General features: G+C 39.3%; 1 pseudogene; it reads left to right on the forward strand.

The window, feature by feature from the left end:
- Positions 1-18,065, forward strand: part of LOC134328237 (NACHT, LRR and PYD domains-containing protein 12-like) — a 228,143-nt pseudogene that overhangs the window by 8,449 nt on the left and 201,629 nt on the right.

The following is an 18,065-nucleotide window of genomic DNA, read 5'->3' on the forward strand; positions in this document are numbered from 1 at the left end:
GAACAGACCTAAACAGACATCAAACAGTAGAGGTCCTGGGTTGAGGTGTACATAATCCCCTTTTTTTGCAAGTCCAAAACAGACAACAGTTTAGTACAGGCTATTACCCACAATCCACTGTGATCCTGTGATGTTTCTCCCAGTAACCAGTGGGTTTTTGGAATGGTACATATTTGCAAAATGAGTCATTTTTATTTAAATATTTGGCATATTTAATGACTAATAATAATAATAATAATCATACTAATACATTATGAGTGATATTTTGAATAAACCTTGTGTTCATGTTACTGTAATGACTGACAGTAATGTGTAATTATTTTTTTGGAAATATCTTTTGTATGGAGTTTATATTCTTAATTACTTTTATCTTTCTGTAGTAATGCAGTGCAGTGAAAAAACTATTTACCTCATTTTCCAATTTTCTCTATTTTTGCACTGGTCACACTTGTACTGTATGTATCAGACAATAAAACAAATACGATTTTAATATTAAAGACCAAATAAAAACAAAATGTGTTTTAAACAATGGTTTCATTTATTAAAAGAAAATAATGTGTGTGGATCTATGAGGAAAAGTAACCGCACCCTTAGCTACTGAATCAACCAGTTAACCCAATTCTACGTATTGACTATTGGGTTCAAATAAAACCTGTCTGGTAGCAGGCAGCAGAGATTTAAACTCAGCCATTACTTAAGCTGTGGGACTCCAACAAACCACAGTAAAAGCCATTATCCACAAATGGAAAAAAACTTGAACACAAAAAAATCCTTAAACATTTGCCATCACTTTAAACTTTACTAACTTAAGGGGCCCTAATTTGTTTGATCAGCAATGCCGTACATCCGTCATAAAGCATAAACTAAACATTATGTGAATTGGTGGGCTTCTCAATATATAAATGCAAATATATGCAGTATGAAAATATAAAAAATATATAAAAATATATTTAAGTAATATTTAAGAGCCTTAGGGCTCAAGGAGCACATTTTTGAAGAAAGGGGGAGGGGAGCAGGCATTCTTTGTTTATCTTCTGCCATGGGAGTCTACTGCAGTAGTGTTGTGACATTTGGCACACAGTCTTTGGGGGCATTCCTCTATATTATATATTAATATTTTGTATTTTCAGCATTTAGCAGATGCCTTTATCCAAAGCGACTTACAGTACAGTACAGTTACAGTCTCAGTCTGAGCAATTGAGGGTTAAGGGCCTTGCTCAAGGGCCCAACAGCAGCAACCTCTAAGCACCTTATAACCTCTAGCGCCACCATTGGGTCAAATTTGGAGGTGCATTTACCCATGCTACTGGTGAATCAGATGGTTGATTTTTAAATCTGAGGTATCACTGGCACGAGTGAAAGTGGGGTTGGTAAAGGATATACCCATGGCTGTGATGACATGCCTCTGGGCTTGTGCTTTTACTAACCCATCTCTTACTGATGCCATATTGCTTAAACATTCCAATGTGAGGCACACTAAACTTACCTGTTATGGATCTGATTGTGAGCCTATCTGCAGCTGATTTGACTGGTCGGATTAAGTCTTTTACTTGGGAAGAGCGCTTCCCACTCAGGGAGTGGGTACTGCAGTAGTCCCATCCATGCACTGCCTCAGTTAGGTCACCACCAAATTTTGAGATACTTCAGCATGTTCCAGACATCTCTTCTAAGTGTGAGGTCTTTAACTGATGTTTTAAGGGTCTGAAACCAAGCACAGTACAGTAGACCCTTGACTTATGAACTTAATTGGTTCCAGGCTGTTCTTAAGTCCAAATGTTCGTATGTTAAACCTACTTTTCCCATAAGAAATAATGTAAATAGAATTAATCCCTGACAGACCTCCCAAACCTCCCCCTTACCTAACCTTTTTTGTTATAAATACAATTATATTTATCTTAAATCTTAAATTATAGAATAGACATTCCTGTAATAAACAAAAATACACAGTAGTACTGTACATAAAACAACACACATCACATTTCATACTCCATAATACACCATCACATACACTATGATACATTTCCTTTTTTTTTTATAAAATATATTTACAGAAACAACAATAACTCATATTTCTCTATTATTTCCTTTATTTCAATAGTGTTGTATTTTGTAGGTGTAATTGCACAAAAGAAAGAATACTTTACTCGGAGTTCCTTCTTCTCTCTCACTCACCGTTCCCTCTGTCTGATACACAGCGACACCTACTGGCAGGAGTAATTATACAACAACAAATGCTATGCGCTCTCTCTGCACCTTGTTTGGGGACATTTTAATATTGAAAACACCGGAAAAACACCATCCGCTGTGCGAATGTTCACTCACTGTATATATATAGAGAGAGAGAGACGGTCAGAGTAAACTTGTTCGTGAAGTCGCGTGTTTCATGAATTTCAGTTCGTAATCTGAAATTTGTTTGTACGTTAAGTTAAAAAGATCGTTCGTAATGTTAGGTTTTTCGGAACATAAAAACGTACATTTAATATGGGAAGTTTTACGGCATTTTCCAAGCTTTACGACATCCAGGCCGCATGGTCTTTTGTCCAACATGGCGCCGGCTAGGCTCCCTCCCTGACTCCTACCGAGGCTCCCTCCCTGACTCCTACTTTTGTACTTAGTACAAGGCGCGCGCCTACTTAAGGTAAACAGACGTTCTCTGTATATATATTAGCTGCATTTATTATTTAGCGTACTGAGTGTGAAAGTGAATCTCAGAATCCGTAAGTGTCTGATTAAATTACTAAAGTATCATTAGATAGTTTAAAACTGTGAATATATGTTGGAGCTAAAATGTATGTTTCCTGATTGCTGAGTTTGAATCAGACCGAGCAAAATAAACGGTAAAGGGCTGTTCGGCAGGGCTTCACCCGGAACACCATTGGAGCGAAACGTGTCTGTCTGTTTCAAAAGCAGGGGCGCGTGATTCGAAAGATCTAAGTTTTAACGAGTCTGGGACTGGGTTAATTCTATAGATCTCAAATTTTCGAGCGTTGGATCTAGAAGTCTGGCAGTTTAAAAAACGGGATTCTATGATTCGAGCGTTGGAAATAATAGGGTCTGGCAGTTCAAAGAACGAGATTCTATAATTCGAGCGTTGTAAAACCTAGGATCTGGCAGTTTAAAAAACGGGATTCTATGAATGAGCGAGCGTTGGAAATCTATAACCTGGCAGTTCAAAGAACGGGGTTCTATGATTTGAGCGTGGAAATCTTAAGAAGCTGGCTGTTCAAAGGACGGGGTTCTATGAAAAAGATTGTCCTAAAATTCGGGCTTGACTGTTATGGAAGCGGAGTTCGGTTAATTAGACTACTTTAAATTCTAAATTCGGTTCGAAAACAGTACATCAGGAGTTTTGTTTGTCAGTAAGTCTCTGTGTATGTTTGTCTGTGAAACCGTGTGCTGGATGCGCAACGTGGTTTCTTTTGTTTGTCGGCGCCATTTTGTCTTGGGAATGCAGCGTGGTTTCCTGTCTATCCGCCATTTTGGCTCTGAATGGGCAGCGTGTTTCTGTCCGTCGGCCATTTTGGTGCATGTGCGCGGCTTGCCGTATCTCTTGTCCATCGGCTATCTTTGTCTTTGTACGCCTGGATTGGGTAAGTGCTGCAGTTAATTTTATAATCAACTTTATTTTTATAATCTTAAGATAACTGAGTTAAGATGAAGTATTTATGGTACCTTATTAAGTGTGTTTTAAGGTAGATAGCGTTCTTGAACTTTAAGGTTCTTAAACCAGGAAAGGGGGTACTTAGAGTGGAATTCATCCATGTGTGACATAGGACATTTTCACACATAATTAAGGAAAATCTCCTTAATCAGAGTTGTTATAGTGAATAAGATTAAAATTATGTGAGTAACACAGCGCTTGTTAGTCGTGATAGGAGATTTGCTGGGTGTATTGGTGCATGTATTATTGAGAGATTGCTATATTGTTTCTTTGTTTAATGTATGGGGTAGTGCTGGACAGTGATTTGATGTCGATGTATGTCGCGATGGAAAATGTTTCAATAACGGTGATATGATTTTTGGGCAAATTCGATCGGTGCGCATGCGTCGGTGAATGATGACGTACGCCGCATACACGAATCCAGTGCTTAGTGTTACCGCTCTGATCACACTGGTTACAGTAACAAAGTAGTTTTTAAAGCACATTTCACAGACTGTAATTTAGCTTTTGCTTAAGTATGTTTTGTATTAGTAATTGTTACATTTTGAATAGCATCTGTTACCGAGCAAAATAAAAATAAAAAACGCTAAAGAAATCGCGGCTGGAAAACTAATTCAGTGAGTTGCGACAGGGAGTCGAGTCTTTTGTCTCGGTTCCTTTTGAAGAGCCGCGTATTTACATGGCGACTCCCGGAAGAGTCGGTTCCTTTGTTTCGGTTAGAAGAGCCGATTCATGGATTCGAATCATTTTACGACACATCGCTAGTGGTTATACAGTTTGAAAAAGTTTTATGTCATTTGAAATGACGCATTACACATCCCTAACTGTTTTAATTGTTGCATCAACATGTTTCTTCTATTGCATTTGAGTTAAGGACAACGTTTCTTCTATTGCATTTGAATTAAATACTACTGTTGTGAGGTTTGTATCCACTCCTGTTTACATTACACAGAGGAGACCCCCTGCTGTTTACTCGGTGAGTACATTTTAAATGAGTTATTTTCTACTTTTTGCTTGAGTGGATTTTCAGAGTAGTAACTTTACTCGTAATTAGGTGGAGATTCATTAAGGTAATAGTACTTTTACTTGAATACAATTTTTTGGTACTCTTTCCACCTCTGATTAGGACATATGGTAATATATTAGATTATATATTGTCAAAGCTTATGTTTATTTGAGAGTGAGGTCGTGTTTTTCTCTGTATACAAATGCTGAATACAAGTAAAAGGTAAAAGCTATTATATTACTGTTTCTAAAATATTGTGTAGTTGTGAAGAGTGAGATTTCATAGCCCTATAAATCTTATGAGGTGTGATCATTTGTTTGCCTCTTGAATTGAATTGGAAATAATGCCTGAAGGTACCACTATTTCTGTATCAGACAAAGTGATCTTGAGGGTTATACTTATCTAACTCGGTTAGTGCCAAATTATGTTCTATAACTGAAAGGGAAACCTCTCACGTATCAAGTTAATGATTGTATAAATACTACAGTGTACTTCTAAAAATTGAACATTATTATCAAATGCTGTAATATACTTAATCCTACCACTTTTTACTAATTGCATGACTTTTTTTTTTACTAACATCATGACTATTACTCCATCTATTTTTTCTGGGCCTGATAGGAATCCTGAATTGGAAATGTTTGTGAAAGGATTTGCATCCAGAGATGCTGCAACAGACAGGAAACAAGTGGGCTTAGTTAAAATTTTAGCAAATGATACTTTGTGTCATTGTCCCTCCTATTCAATTTATTGGCTTAAACTGTTGAACTACATGCTTTAATAACAGCCTCTAGACTGGCTGAAAGCAAAACTGCTGACATGTTTATGAACTAAACTTTCACTTATGGAATCGAACAATTGGTTGTATTTGGTGGGAGAGTGTCTTGTTTTGACTAATTTAAATTTGGAAATCGCCCACCATACCTTGTTGCACAACTTGTGGGTGCAATTCTGCCGCCCAAACAGAGAGCCATTTTGTAAATTGTGCATATTCTAAAGTTTTGTTCCAATTTTACAGGACAATGCCAGAGGTGACACTGCCGACAAAGCTGTTGCACACCTTCCACTGCTCAATAACGACATTATTTGTTTACAGGTCCAGCTAACACCAGACTTTGATTGAACTAACTTTAAAATTCTGTGCTTTCCAACAGGATAAACACATTTAGAAGGTTTATTTAATATTTTATTTTAAAGATTTGATTGTAAAATTTGAAAAAGGGGGGAGTATTATGGCAGGAATAAGAATTTATGTTTAATATGCCGCTTTGTGTATTAAATCCTGTGATACATTGTGCTGGGGCAGCTGGACTGGCAGACCTACGGATATGCATGCAGATTCAGGTACGTATATGCATGCAGATTCAGGGACGCCTGGTGAAGGTAATCTTCAGCCTTACCTCACATATGAGGACATTACATTTTGGTTTTGTTATGCCTTATTCCTTGACCTGCTAAACCTCGATCGATTGTCCCCATTAGTGGACACTTTTGTCTGCCAGCTAGTGGTAGCAAAAGTACTAGAACACTAATAAAGTTTGTTTGCTTCTTTATTAAGATTTTGACGTTATGTTTTGCACTTTGGTTACATTTATGACAGGAGCGGTGGTTGCTCATTGCACGGGATTCAGGTTATATCGGGCACAGACATGGACAGTTCAGTGTCTCTGGTTCGCCTCACTTGCATGTCTTTGGACTGTGGGAGGAAGCCGGAGCACCCGGGGAGGCCCACACGACAACATGCGGGCTCCGCGGAGGGGGGACCTTCTTGCTGTGACAGTGTGCGACGGTACTACCCACTGAGCCACCGTGTCACCCAACTAATAAGGTTAAAAACAAAAGGAATAGGGAAAATGCATTGAAAAAATCAAAGCTCGGGTCTCAGGAGATTAAATATAATTGCTTACACGGACTCCGGTAAGATTCAATTTAATTGGTAATATTTTTTGGAAATTGTTAATTGGCAATTGGTAATATTTGATGCTTGTGTTGTATCCGATGAATCTTTTCTAGCTAATTGATCAGGTCAACTCACTCAGTTTATACTATATAGTTTATTGAAGAAGTTAGATTGGTTCAATGTGGTGCAGTAAACCTTGTGGCAATACTATGCATGATCATAGATGAGTGGCAGACGAGTGCAATTTAAAGATTGAGGGAATAGTGAGAAGAAAATAACTTGTTAGGAGAGAAGTACATGAAGGGGGGTGACTGGAGACCCAGGTCATAGGTTTCACAGACACACAGCAACCCAGCGGGGGGTTGAGGCCATAAACTGCAGGCCCTGCATGAGTAAAGAGAAGTCTGATATTTAATCTACTGTGTACTGGCTGAGGATGGTGGACACTTATGCAGTACCAAAGATGATGTAAAAATTATGAATACCAGATCTTGCAGATGTGTGTCATGGCTGTTGTTGCATTCTGATGTTTGAGTAAAGCAGTGTTCAAGAGGCATATGGGGTGCTGAGGTACAGAATGCCAAAGTAATGACATCATCAGACAAGAGGAAGGGAAAGCTGATGTGAGACTGGATGGAGACGTTATGCAGTGAAATCTCAAGACCGTGTGGGACAGTAGTGTGTTTTAAAAGACATCCACCTGAAGATCTGGGTTCCATAATAAAAAGTGAGGGGTTCGGTAACATCTTATAGAGGTTTTGGATGTATTTTACAGTAAGGTATTAGAATAACAATAATTCGTGTAGAAAAAGTTTTGGTTACAAGAGTAAATTAGAAAGAGCTACAAGTGCTTGTGTTTTAGTGAGAGTAGGGATGCAGGTACCATAGTGATGTGGGGTTAATGACATTTGTAGGGAGATGTAACAATAATACAATAGAGATAGTATAGGTTGGTAGTACTTTGCAGTGAGTTAACTAAATGGAACTGTTTAAGTAGAGTTTAATGTGATTCAAGAAAGCCAAAGTGGATCAAAGCGCTGGTGATGATGAGCATGAGGGATTGGCTGACTAGGAGCAGGAGATGGTCATGTGAGAGTCTGTTGGATTGTGGGAAATGGAGTCTGTATTGTTAGAAGCAGGAGGTGTGTTAGTACCAGTGACCAAAAGTTGGGGTAAAAAATCTGAATGAATAAATAATATAAGTCAGGGGTTTGTAGGACTGATGGAAGTTGATATAGCAGAGCGGTTGTTATTTTAAGTATGGCAGAGTAAATAATAAATAGTGGATTGGTGATTTGTATTGGGAAAAATGTGATTTAGAAAATTTGAAGGCTCTCTAGCATGCGACGATGATGAAGTAGAATAAGTGTAGAAAATGTTAGATGTAATGTGTATGCACCTTCTGCTCTGATCAGTTTGAACTGTTTGAAGTGGAATTTTATATAGCAGGAAGGGTTAATGCAGTATGAGAGACAAATTGTGAAGTGACTGTTTGTTTCCAGGGGATCACTGTCGATTGCCCTGAAGTATATGTTTGTTTCCATAGGACCATTGTCGGTCGCTGTGATGTAATTGTTTGTTTCCAGGGGATCACTGTCGATTGCCCTGAAGTATATGTTTGTTTCCATAGGACCATTGTCGGTCGCTGTGATGTAATTGTTTGTTTCCAGGGGATCACTGTCGATTGCCCTGAAGTATATGTTTGTTTCCATAGGACCATTGTCGGTCGCTGTGAAGTAATTGTTTGTTTCCAGGGGATCACTGTCGATTGCCCTGAAGTATATGTTTGTTTCCATAGGGCCATTGTCGGTCGCGGTGAAGTAATTGTTTGTTTCCAGGGGATCACTGTCGATTGCCCTGAAGTATATGTTTGTTTCCATAGGGCCATTGTCGGTCGCGGTGAAGTAATTGTTTGTTTCCAGGGGATCACTGTCGATTGCCCTGAAGTATATGTTTGTTTCCATAGGGCCATTGTCGGTCGCGGTGAAGTAATTGTTTGTTTCCAGGGGATCACTGTCGATTGCCCTGAAGTATATGTTTGTTTCCATAGGGCCATTGTCGGTCGCGGTGAAGTAATTGTTTGTTTCCAGTAGACACTGTTGTTGTACTGAGGTTTACGTTCTTTTGTCTGAGTTGTGTTTGGACAACCGAGGGAGTTGTGCAAGTAATGTTAAAATCAGTTTATCTTTTTCTTAATACGTGTTACAGATTTTGCTCGAAAGGTTGTTTAAAGCGGTCTAAAATGTCTAATTTAACACATAGAGAATTGAAACAAGTAGTTGTTAAGCGACTGGTGGAAACCTCCTCTGTCAAAGAGAAGGCGAAAACAGGCGCAAAAGTTGAGGAACTGAGTTGGACAGAGGTTGGTCTCTATCCACTGGAAACTAAAGCCCCACCTGGTTCTGAACAACGTATTAAAAATTTTCTAAATTTATCTAAAACATAAAGTTGACAAATGTAAAAGGGAATTGGAAGGTGCCCCTGCAGTAAAGAAATTGAGCGTGGAAAAGCCCTTAGCGAAAGTCGTATGCGCAGCTGCAAAACCTAATTTGGCCACACATCCAGTAACTTCAGGAAATTGGACATGCCTACTCTCATTGTTCAATGAGATTGAGCCAGTAGGGTGTGAGAACTTATCTAGGTCCCACCCATTAACTCAGGAACCAACCCCAACCAACATCAAAGCTTATAAAGACAATTACACCTGTTTCAGGAGCAACAAACCAGAACCGATAAACAGGGGACATTTTTCAGAAGGGATGTGTGTATGAATGGGTGTCTGTTCCTAAACCACTGAATGAACTGCCAAAGGCAGCTCACTTGCGGCCCTGACGCTAACCTTCCTTACTCGCCGGCGCCACATTGGTGTCAGAAGTGGGATCGTGGTGTTTGGGTGGCTCTGATGGTTTGGTGAGCCAATATGCCCGGTCTGTCCGAGTGCGCTAGCCCAGGTGGCTGCAGGGGCAGGGTGCCCGGTCCAGCAGTGGGTGGAAGAGCGACTCGGCAGTGTAATGGGGTGCGGTCCGGACATGGAGCCACCCAGTGGACGCTGGTGAGTGGGTCACCGGGACGGTTGACCATTAGGGAGGGGGCAGTGTAGCGTCGCCACTGGGTCTGGCACGGGCTTTACCCAGAAAGCCTTGCGGCAGTGGTGTCTAAGCTCACCGTGGCCGTGTATCCCGATGTTGGGAGTGGGGTGGCTGCGGTGAGGGCTGGGTAAGTAGCTTATATGTTTGTCTGTTGTATGATTGTATGTGTGTATGAATGGGTTAAGTGGCTAGAAGGGATGTTTGGGCCATGGAAGGAAGTTATTACGGGTTTAGTGATGTCAGTATGAGAGTGTGGGATTGGCAATTTTAGTGGTATGTTGAGAATTCTCTTGTAGATAATTAGAAATAATTACTGATAAATGTTAAGGTGTGGTTCCTCTTTCACTGACAAAGGTATGGTGGGCATGCCTTGACTCCTGGTGAGTCCAAAGGATCCGGTGTGGTTAGAGTCCATGCCAGTTTGGTTAGAGTCCAAACTCAAAGCCTGGTACCAGGTCAGTTGGTCCGAGTCCAACTGTGAAAGCCTGAACGGGTTCCGGTTGGTTAAAGTCCAACCGTTTGTGTGGTCAGTTATTTTCTGGTCCGTGTCGAGCAGTCGGCCCTGAAAACCAATATAGCAATTGCTTTGTGGAATAATAAGTGGAATTGATTAAGTTTCCTATTGCATGGTTAGCAATTGGTTAGTAAAGTCAGTGAGGCTAGAACTGGTCAGGGAAACTACTTACCGGGGTCTTGGTGAGGTCAGTATGTGTAGGATTGGTAACTTTAGTGATATGTTGTTGTTGTGGTATCCCGTGCATCAGGATATTAATAGAAAAATTTGTGATAGAAGTAGTGTGTAGAGGAAGCAGAGGGGGGCAGGATCCACCAGTTATCCAGATGATGTTGGCTGATTTGTCTAGATATCATGTAGATGATGATGAGGAGGATACCCTTGAAGGTGGGCCGGAAGACCCACTTCGAGCAGTATAAGTGCTACTAACTCTGCTTAATTAAAGGTAAAACCGACCAGACAAGATGAGGAGAGAGGACCAGCACTACGGATCATACACCGAGAGGAAGGAAGGACTGGCAGAGGCAGACTTCGTGGGAATTGGAAGACTCACTCCGAGAGACAGAAGTGACACCAACTGAACCAGCCAACAGGGAACTAAACACAGCAGAAAGCCCGACAAAACCAACTATGTGGAAGAAGAGTCCAGCGGAATCAACGGAGCGGAACAAGACGAGGGGGGAGAATTTAGTTAGACTAGGAGAAAAAAACATAAACATATAGTTCGCAGACACATAGACCATCTTTGAAAACACTAGTTAAGTGCAACACACATAGTTTAGCTACAAAACGCAAGGGGTTAGTTCAGGATTGTTTACAATGTATATATGTTTGGTACTCTGCTATTTTTAGGAAATGTTTGTGCTGCTGTGGAAACAGGTAAGGCCGACAGGGGAGAATCCATAAGACATTAGGAGTCATGCAGAGACACAGGAGCTATGGGCCCCTTCTGAATATCTGCAGCTCCGTCTGGTGGAGGACAACCTGAACGGACTTCCTGTAGAAGCCACGCACCCATTGTGTTTATTTTATTTTTCTCGTGTTTGATTTCCTATTTTTTAAATTACTTTATTTTTGATTTCCTGTTTTTATTATTTTTTGTTTGTTTGTTTGTTTTAGGGTTAGGAGCTGTTGCGATAGGTACGGTTCCTTTAGTTTAACTGGTAGCCTTTTTATTTTTAGAAACGTTTTATTGTAAAAAATTCAGCCCAGTGGCCATGTAGTCAGAAGGGGTTAAATTGGGGGTTGCTGACGGCTATCCTTATCTCCTGGAATCTAGAAAACACCTAACCTATAGTTAAAAGTTAATGTGAAAGCATTAAGATACTTTCAAGGGGGGCTTGTTAGGTTTTTCGGAACATAAAAACGTACATTTAATATGGGAAGTTTTACGGCATTTTCCAAGCTTTACGACATCCAGGCCGAATGGTCTTTTGTCCAACATGGCGCCGGCTAGGCTCCCTCCCTGACTCCTACCGAGGGGGGGAGGCAGAGCCCGGGGCTTGTTAGCACACTTCATTGGCTGCACCAGCAGTAAAGGAGGAGGAGCCTAGCTGAGTTTAAAAACCGGCGGGGAGAGAGGCTCGGTCTCTTTCTTACGTGGTTGTGTGTCTAGACTGCAGGAGTAAGGAGCGTCGGTCGGCTTAGCTCTGATATATATTCACAGATCATTTTTACACTTAATAAAGTGTTTTAAAGAGTACTTTCTGGACTTCCCGACTGCTTTCTTCAGGACCTTTTGAACTAAAAGATTCATCCTAACAGTAACCCAAAATGTTTGTATGGTAAACCGTTCGTAACTCGAGGGTCAACTGTATTCAGATTTTCTCATTGTCAATATGTTAAACACAATATGTCTAACATTAGTCTAGTTTATTTTTATTTAACCTAAATGTGTAAAGTAAAAGGACACCAAACTACTAGTGTTACGACCCAGTCTAGGGGAATGGCTGTAACATTAATAAAGATATGTGGAGAGGTGGGAGGGGAAAAAAAACAGAGCAAAAGATGACAACTGAGTTGCAAAGAAATGTAATCAAAACAATTGATGTGATATTTAGTGCAAAAGCAAAACAAATAAAAGTAGTAAGTGGTTATATGACAACAAGCTATTTACAGCGTTTTTTACACCGTGACACTATTTACAACAGAAGAAATCACAAAACACACAAGATAAACACAGGTAAGCTAGCCACTAAGTTTAAACAAAGCTGCACAACAAGCATAAATCTCCCTTCTAACCAGCGTGAAAACACGAGCAGCAGAACATTTCTAACTCCCGCCTCCGCTTCAGGATCCGTCCCGAGGATTGGTTGATGGAACCTGCCACGCTGCAATCGATTCGCTGCTGCTCGCTCAGCCTCCGAGCGGATCTGCGATCCATTGGTGGATCCTATTAAAGTGACAGGAAAAGCGAAACCATAATAATAATAATAATAATCGTCATCATATCATAATAATAATAATAAGCTGCCCTGTGTTTCCTCTAATTGCATTTAATATAAGCTAAAATAAAAAACCAAATTAAAATCTTCAACATTTAACTGACTTTTAAAGTGGAGTTCTAAATTATATGCAGACATCATCCCCATCTAGTGGTGTTAGAAAGAAGTTACATCTTGTAGATTGGGTCAGGATTTGTGACTTCAATTATTATTATTATTATTGTTGTTGTTATTCTAATGTTTTTTATTATTTTGTTGTTGTTGATATCAATATTAGTTATTATTTTTCATTATTATGAATTGTTGCTGTTGTGTTTGCTGTTTTTTAAAACAATTGCTTTGGTCTTTCACTTGAGATTTTTGCTTATGTAAACAATGTCTGAAAAAATTACGAACTTGATTAGTTTGTAATATGTGTTAAGATGATGAATGAACATAAACACTTCATTTTAAAGCTTTTGTTAATTGATTCATTTATTTATTTTTGGTTTCAAAACAACTTCGCAAGAAAAAAAATGAAAATAAAAGAAAGAGAGAGTTAAATGCTCTTCTGTCTCAAGTGTTTTTGTTAGGTGTAGCAGGCATGCAGTGACGACTTTTCCAGTGCATGTATTTTGTTGTTGATATGTATTCTTTTTCATGTTAATTAAACTCAATCTTATGGCTCTTGAAACTTTCTGAACGTACCTGTGTGCTTGTGGGTTTTACCTGTATTATATTTCCTGGGGTGAAAGGTGGCGTTGTCACACAAAATAGAATTTTCATTCTACTAGCCCCCTCAGTCCTCACCACATAAACATGCTTAAATAATCATATATATATGTGTGTGTGTGTGTGTGTGTGTGTGTGTGTGTGAAGCCCCAGCTCGTCAGCTGCATTAAACTCATGGCTAATTGTAATGCAGTCACCATTTTGTGAATCCACATGTGCATGTTAATAAATGTATTTGCAAATTGTTTGTACATTGACCTGTAGTAAGTCATGTCAGTTTAATGAGAGTTAACTCAGTTTTAGTTTCACATTTCTTAAAAGTGAGAAATATCTCAGGAAAACATTGTTCATGAGTTGTATATTATAATATATATATGATGTTATGATTTTGGAACATTATAATAGACATGTAGTCTATTGTATATTATATGAGTGCTATGTATAATAGACATGTATAATAGACATCCTTTAAAAGGGTATTGTATTTTTTTGTTTCTTTGTTATATAAGTGTAACAAATATACTTTTGCATCTGACATTGAGTATTGTAGTTAAAATGTTTGAGTACTGTAGCTAAGATGTGAGTAAATGGTTTATGTATTTGTTCATTAATTCCAGTAAAAGTTCTAACTGAGAAAACATCAGGGGTAAAACACATGTGTATTTGTGTAAGCGTAATTGTGTGTCAGAATCTAAGTGTGGATGTATATATGAGTGTGTGCATGTGAGTTTGTTGGTGTGCATGTCTATGTATACGTGTGTGAGCGTGTCTATGTATGTATGTGTGTGAGCATGTGTATGTGTGTGTGCATGTGAGTTTGTGGGTGTGCATGTCTATGTATACGTGTGTCTATTGTGTGTGTGTGTGTGTGTTTGTGTATGAGTGTGCAGTTGCAGAGAGAGGTGTTCAGGCCCAGTGAGCTCAGCTGTCCAATCAGATGCTGAGGAATGATGGTGTTGAATGCTGAGCTGAAGTTAAACAGCATCCTAACATACAGATGTGTCATTTCTGTCCACATGTGTAAGAGCCAGATGAGGTGTGGTGGCTATGGCATCATCTGTTGAGCGGTTGGTATGATACGTGAACTGCAGTGGGTCCATTGAGGGGGACAGCGGGGTCTTAACATGCTTAATGACGAGTTTCTCAAAGCACTTCATGACAAGAGGTGTGAGAGCTACAGGACGATAGTGGTTGAGGCAGGACACTGACCACTTCTTTAACAAAGGCACGATGATGGTGGTCTTAGGTGTCACATAATTGTGGCACTATTCTGTATTCATTCATTCATAGTCTGTTTTACCAAAGCTTTATCTTGGTCAGGGTTGCAGTGGGTCTGGTAACCATTGGAGAATGAGCTGAGTGAGATTGTGTAGTTAATTGTTTATTATCTGTGTTTTTGCTGTTTTTGATTCGACCTAAATCTATTTTAAGTGATTGTTTAAAATCCAGTGTGTGGTGCAGAGGTCTGGGAACAATTTGTGGTTCTAGAAACTTTTTACTTATAAATTCTCACACTAACAGATATTTGATCAATTATAAACTAGCTGAACTAACAACATATTTGTGTCGTGGCTCTGTAGCTCTTTCAGTTCATGTGTTCTGTTAATCATTTTGTCTCTGAGAACTTGAGGAATCTTCTTCACATTCACAGTGATTGTTACATGAAACTACAATGAAACCAGGTGTTATTTACACAAGAACCTTTATTTTTATTTAAGGTCTTTCACACACACACACACAGTCTTCTTTCTATAATCTTCATCCACGCAGATGCCTGTAGAATAAACACACAAGAAATTACATTACAGAAACACAAAATACAATCAATATTTTAATAGTTTCATGTTATTACTTCTACTTATCCTAATTATATTAGCATCACAATCTTTGTTAGCATTCTCTGTGATCTAGACCATATTACAAGATCTTTAAGTTCTAACTTATTAAGTCTGTTTCATTCTTACTAACCCTAACCTCATACTGTTCTCTGAAAACCACTCATGCTGAAGGATTTCTTTAAGGCTGAGACGTTTTTCAGGCTGTTTCTCCAGACACCTACTTATCAGATGGTAGCATGCTGTGTGCAGTGATAAAATGAGATTAAAATGTTGTTGTATTTAAAACTAGATTTCTTATTTACACTTTCTATCATTGTAATGACGTTATAAACTTGATCAAACTTTTTAAATCATGTTTTCATGCAGGTTTTACAGACTGTGTGTTTCTAGATCTTAATGTGAGCTGCTTCCATTTTCTTACTATCAGAAAGTTCAGGTAAAAAGTCCAGGCCCCCATCAACAATCTCCACTTCATCCCCGAACGGCATCTCTCCTCAAACTATGGTGTGCAGGAGTACGCCCAGACTCCACACAGTAGCAGGGCAGCCATACATTTCCTTCTCAACTATCCACTCAGGTGGAGCGTATGACCTAGTGCCTGAGTGAAAGGGAGAAATGCTTTAGAGAAATACTTCTCCACTCAAATCCATTTCATTTTGTAAATAAGTACTTCTGAGGTGAACTTACCTGAAAATGAGGTGTACGCTGTTTCCTTGTGTAAGTCCCCACAGCCAAAGTCGATCAGCTTGACCTCCAGTGTCTCGGTGTTCACCAGAAGATTTTCTGGCTTGATGTCCCGGTGAAAAACTCCACAATCATGGCAGTGAATTGCAGCCAGAACCACCTGCCACATGATGAGCTGAGCCACAGCTTCATTCATTGGGAACTGCTGAATGAAGTCAAAGAGGTCCATACAGGGGATGGGTCGCTCCAGGATTAGGATGTAGTGCTCGGGCGTGTCAAACCAATCCAGTAGTTTCAGCACAGAATTACAGTGAGGTGGCTTGGATACCATCTTCATTAACGCCACCTCCGCAGGAAGTGGGTACGTCTCTCCAGGCTAATAGAACAACAGACAAGGTTTGGAATCAGTAGTAGGTCTAAACTATGATGAGCAGGTCTGTTAGTAAAGATCTGGGCTGGTCTAAGGCAGTAAGTGGACCAACAGTTTTGGTCTAGATCTGGTCTATGAAGGTTTTTATCTTGTTTAAACCTTGTTGAGTCTTTGTGATACTTCATTAGTAAAAGAAAAAGATGAACTTACAATAGTGATGAATCTGTCTCGGGGGTCCTTCAGCACAAATTTCACAGCAACCTGTTCACAAATACAAACACAATTAGTGGATTTAGTTGTACAGAAGTAATAATAATAAACATTAGGGTTTAGTTAAAGAATCTCATCATCCAAATAGAACATTTCTCCTTCTGATTGTATCTTATTAATGTGTAATGCTCTACACTTCCTGTCTTGTGTTTATGTGCTGATGTTCACCTGTTTCCCATCTGCATTACAAACACCAGCATAAACCGCACCACAGCCTCCTTCTCCCAGCAGCTCTCCCACAGTGTAGCAACAATCAAAACTCTCTGTAAAAGTGATTTTTATTCCATTTAAGTCAAATTCACATAGAACATGTACATCATATCAGCAGTACTAAATATCTGTTATATGAAGGCTGTCAGTGGTGTTTGGCTGTATTCTGTATTTCTGCAGGTGTAATATAATCTCTATTGGTTGATGTAGCAGGTAACAGATGTACAATTATTGCAATAATATTATTACAGGAATTAGTGGAGATTAAACTGACCTTCATGGTTCAGGATGTTGAAGAAATGAACGCTGGTGGTTGGATCCTCTGGGCTTTCTTCATCGCTCAGGATTTCTTCTTCTGCACCTACTGAACACACCCCTGAAAAGCTGTATGTACTATACTTACCACTGCTCTCAACAGAGGCATCAGAGTCATTCAACTCAGCAGCACATTCAAAGATCACTTCACCAAGGTTGATCTCAGCTACAGAGGCTAAAGGTCAAAGGTAGGAAGGTGTCGAGGGAAGAAGGTGAAACAGAAACAGTCAAACAGAAACAGTTCAGCTATTTTGAAGCTAAAGTCTGCAGGTAAGGTTTGATTCAGCTGTAATCTCAATATTACCTGAAGCTTCAGATGCTTTTTGGTGCTGATCTGATTCTGAACTAACTGCAGACGATGACGACTTCCTGTCTAGTGTCTATCAAACAGATCATACTGGTGTTACACAGATGCAGATAAAACATCATACAGGGAACAACATCACAATTCACACTTAATGTTTTTAAATGAGAGACTTTTTGTTGCTGTATTATTACATCATTAGATATATACACGTCTCAGTGATTCTCAGAAGGTGTTACCTCCGAGCTGTCTGATCTGTCAGCATCATCAGGCTTGGTAATGATGTTCTGTATTACTTTCATCCAAGCCTGTCCAATCTCCTCCGAATCAGCTTTCAAAAAACACCTCCTTCACACACACACACACAATACACATTTTAATTAAACGATTTATGTATTTTGTGTGAGAAATGTGTTTACAAATGTAATATATAAATGAGTATTATTATTGAACAGCACTCACTTAGTGGGTGAAACCAGCTGGAAGTGAAAGCTGTGTCTGATGTTCTCACAGTGTTCAATCCTACACAATCTCACATCTTCTATCAGCACAGTCGCCTCACGCTGGTTACAAACAAACAAAGTTTACACCAAAAATAACAGATGATCTTAAAAGCACATTTTAACAGTTCATGCTGTATAATGTTTAGTTTTACTGAATGTAAAGTGTTCTTGTGTCTATATGAGGTTCCTCCAGGTACTTTGGTTACCTTACACAACCCCAAAACATGCAGAAGGTGGAGTGGCTAC

This window comes from Trichomycterus rosablanca, chromosome 15, assembly GCF_030014385.1.
Source record: "Trichomycterus rosablanca isolate fTriRos1 chromosome 15, fTriRos1.hap1, whole genome shotgun sequence".
Lineage (NCBI taxonomy): Eukaryota > Metazoa > Chordata > Actinopteri > Siluriformes > Trichomycteridae > Trichomycterus > Trichomycterus rosablanca.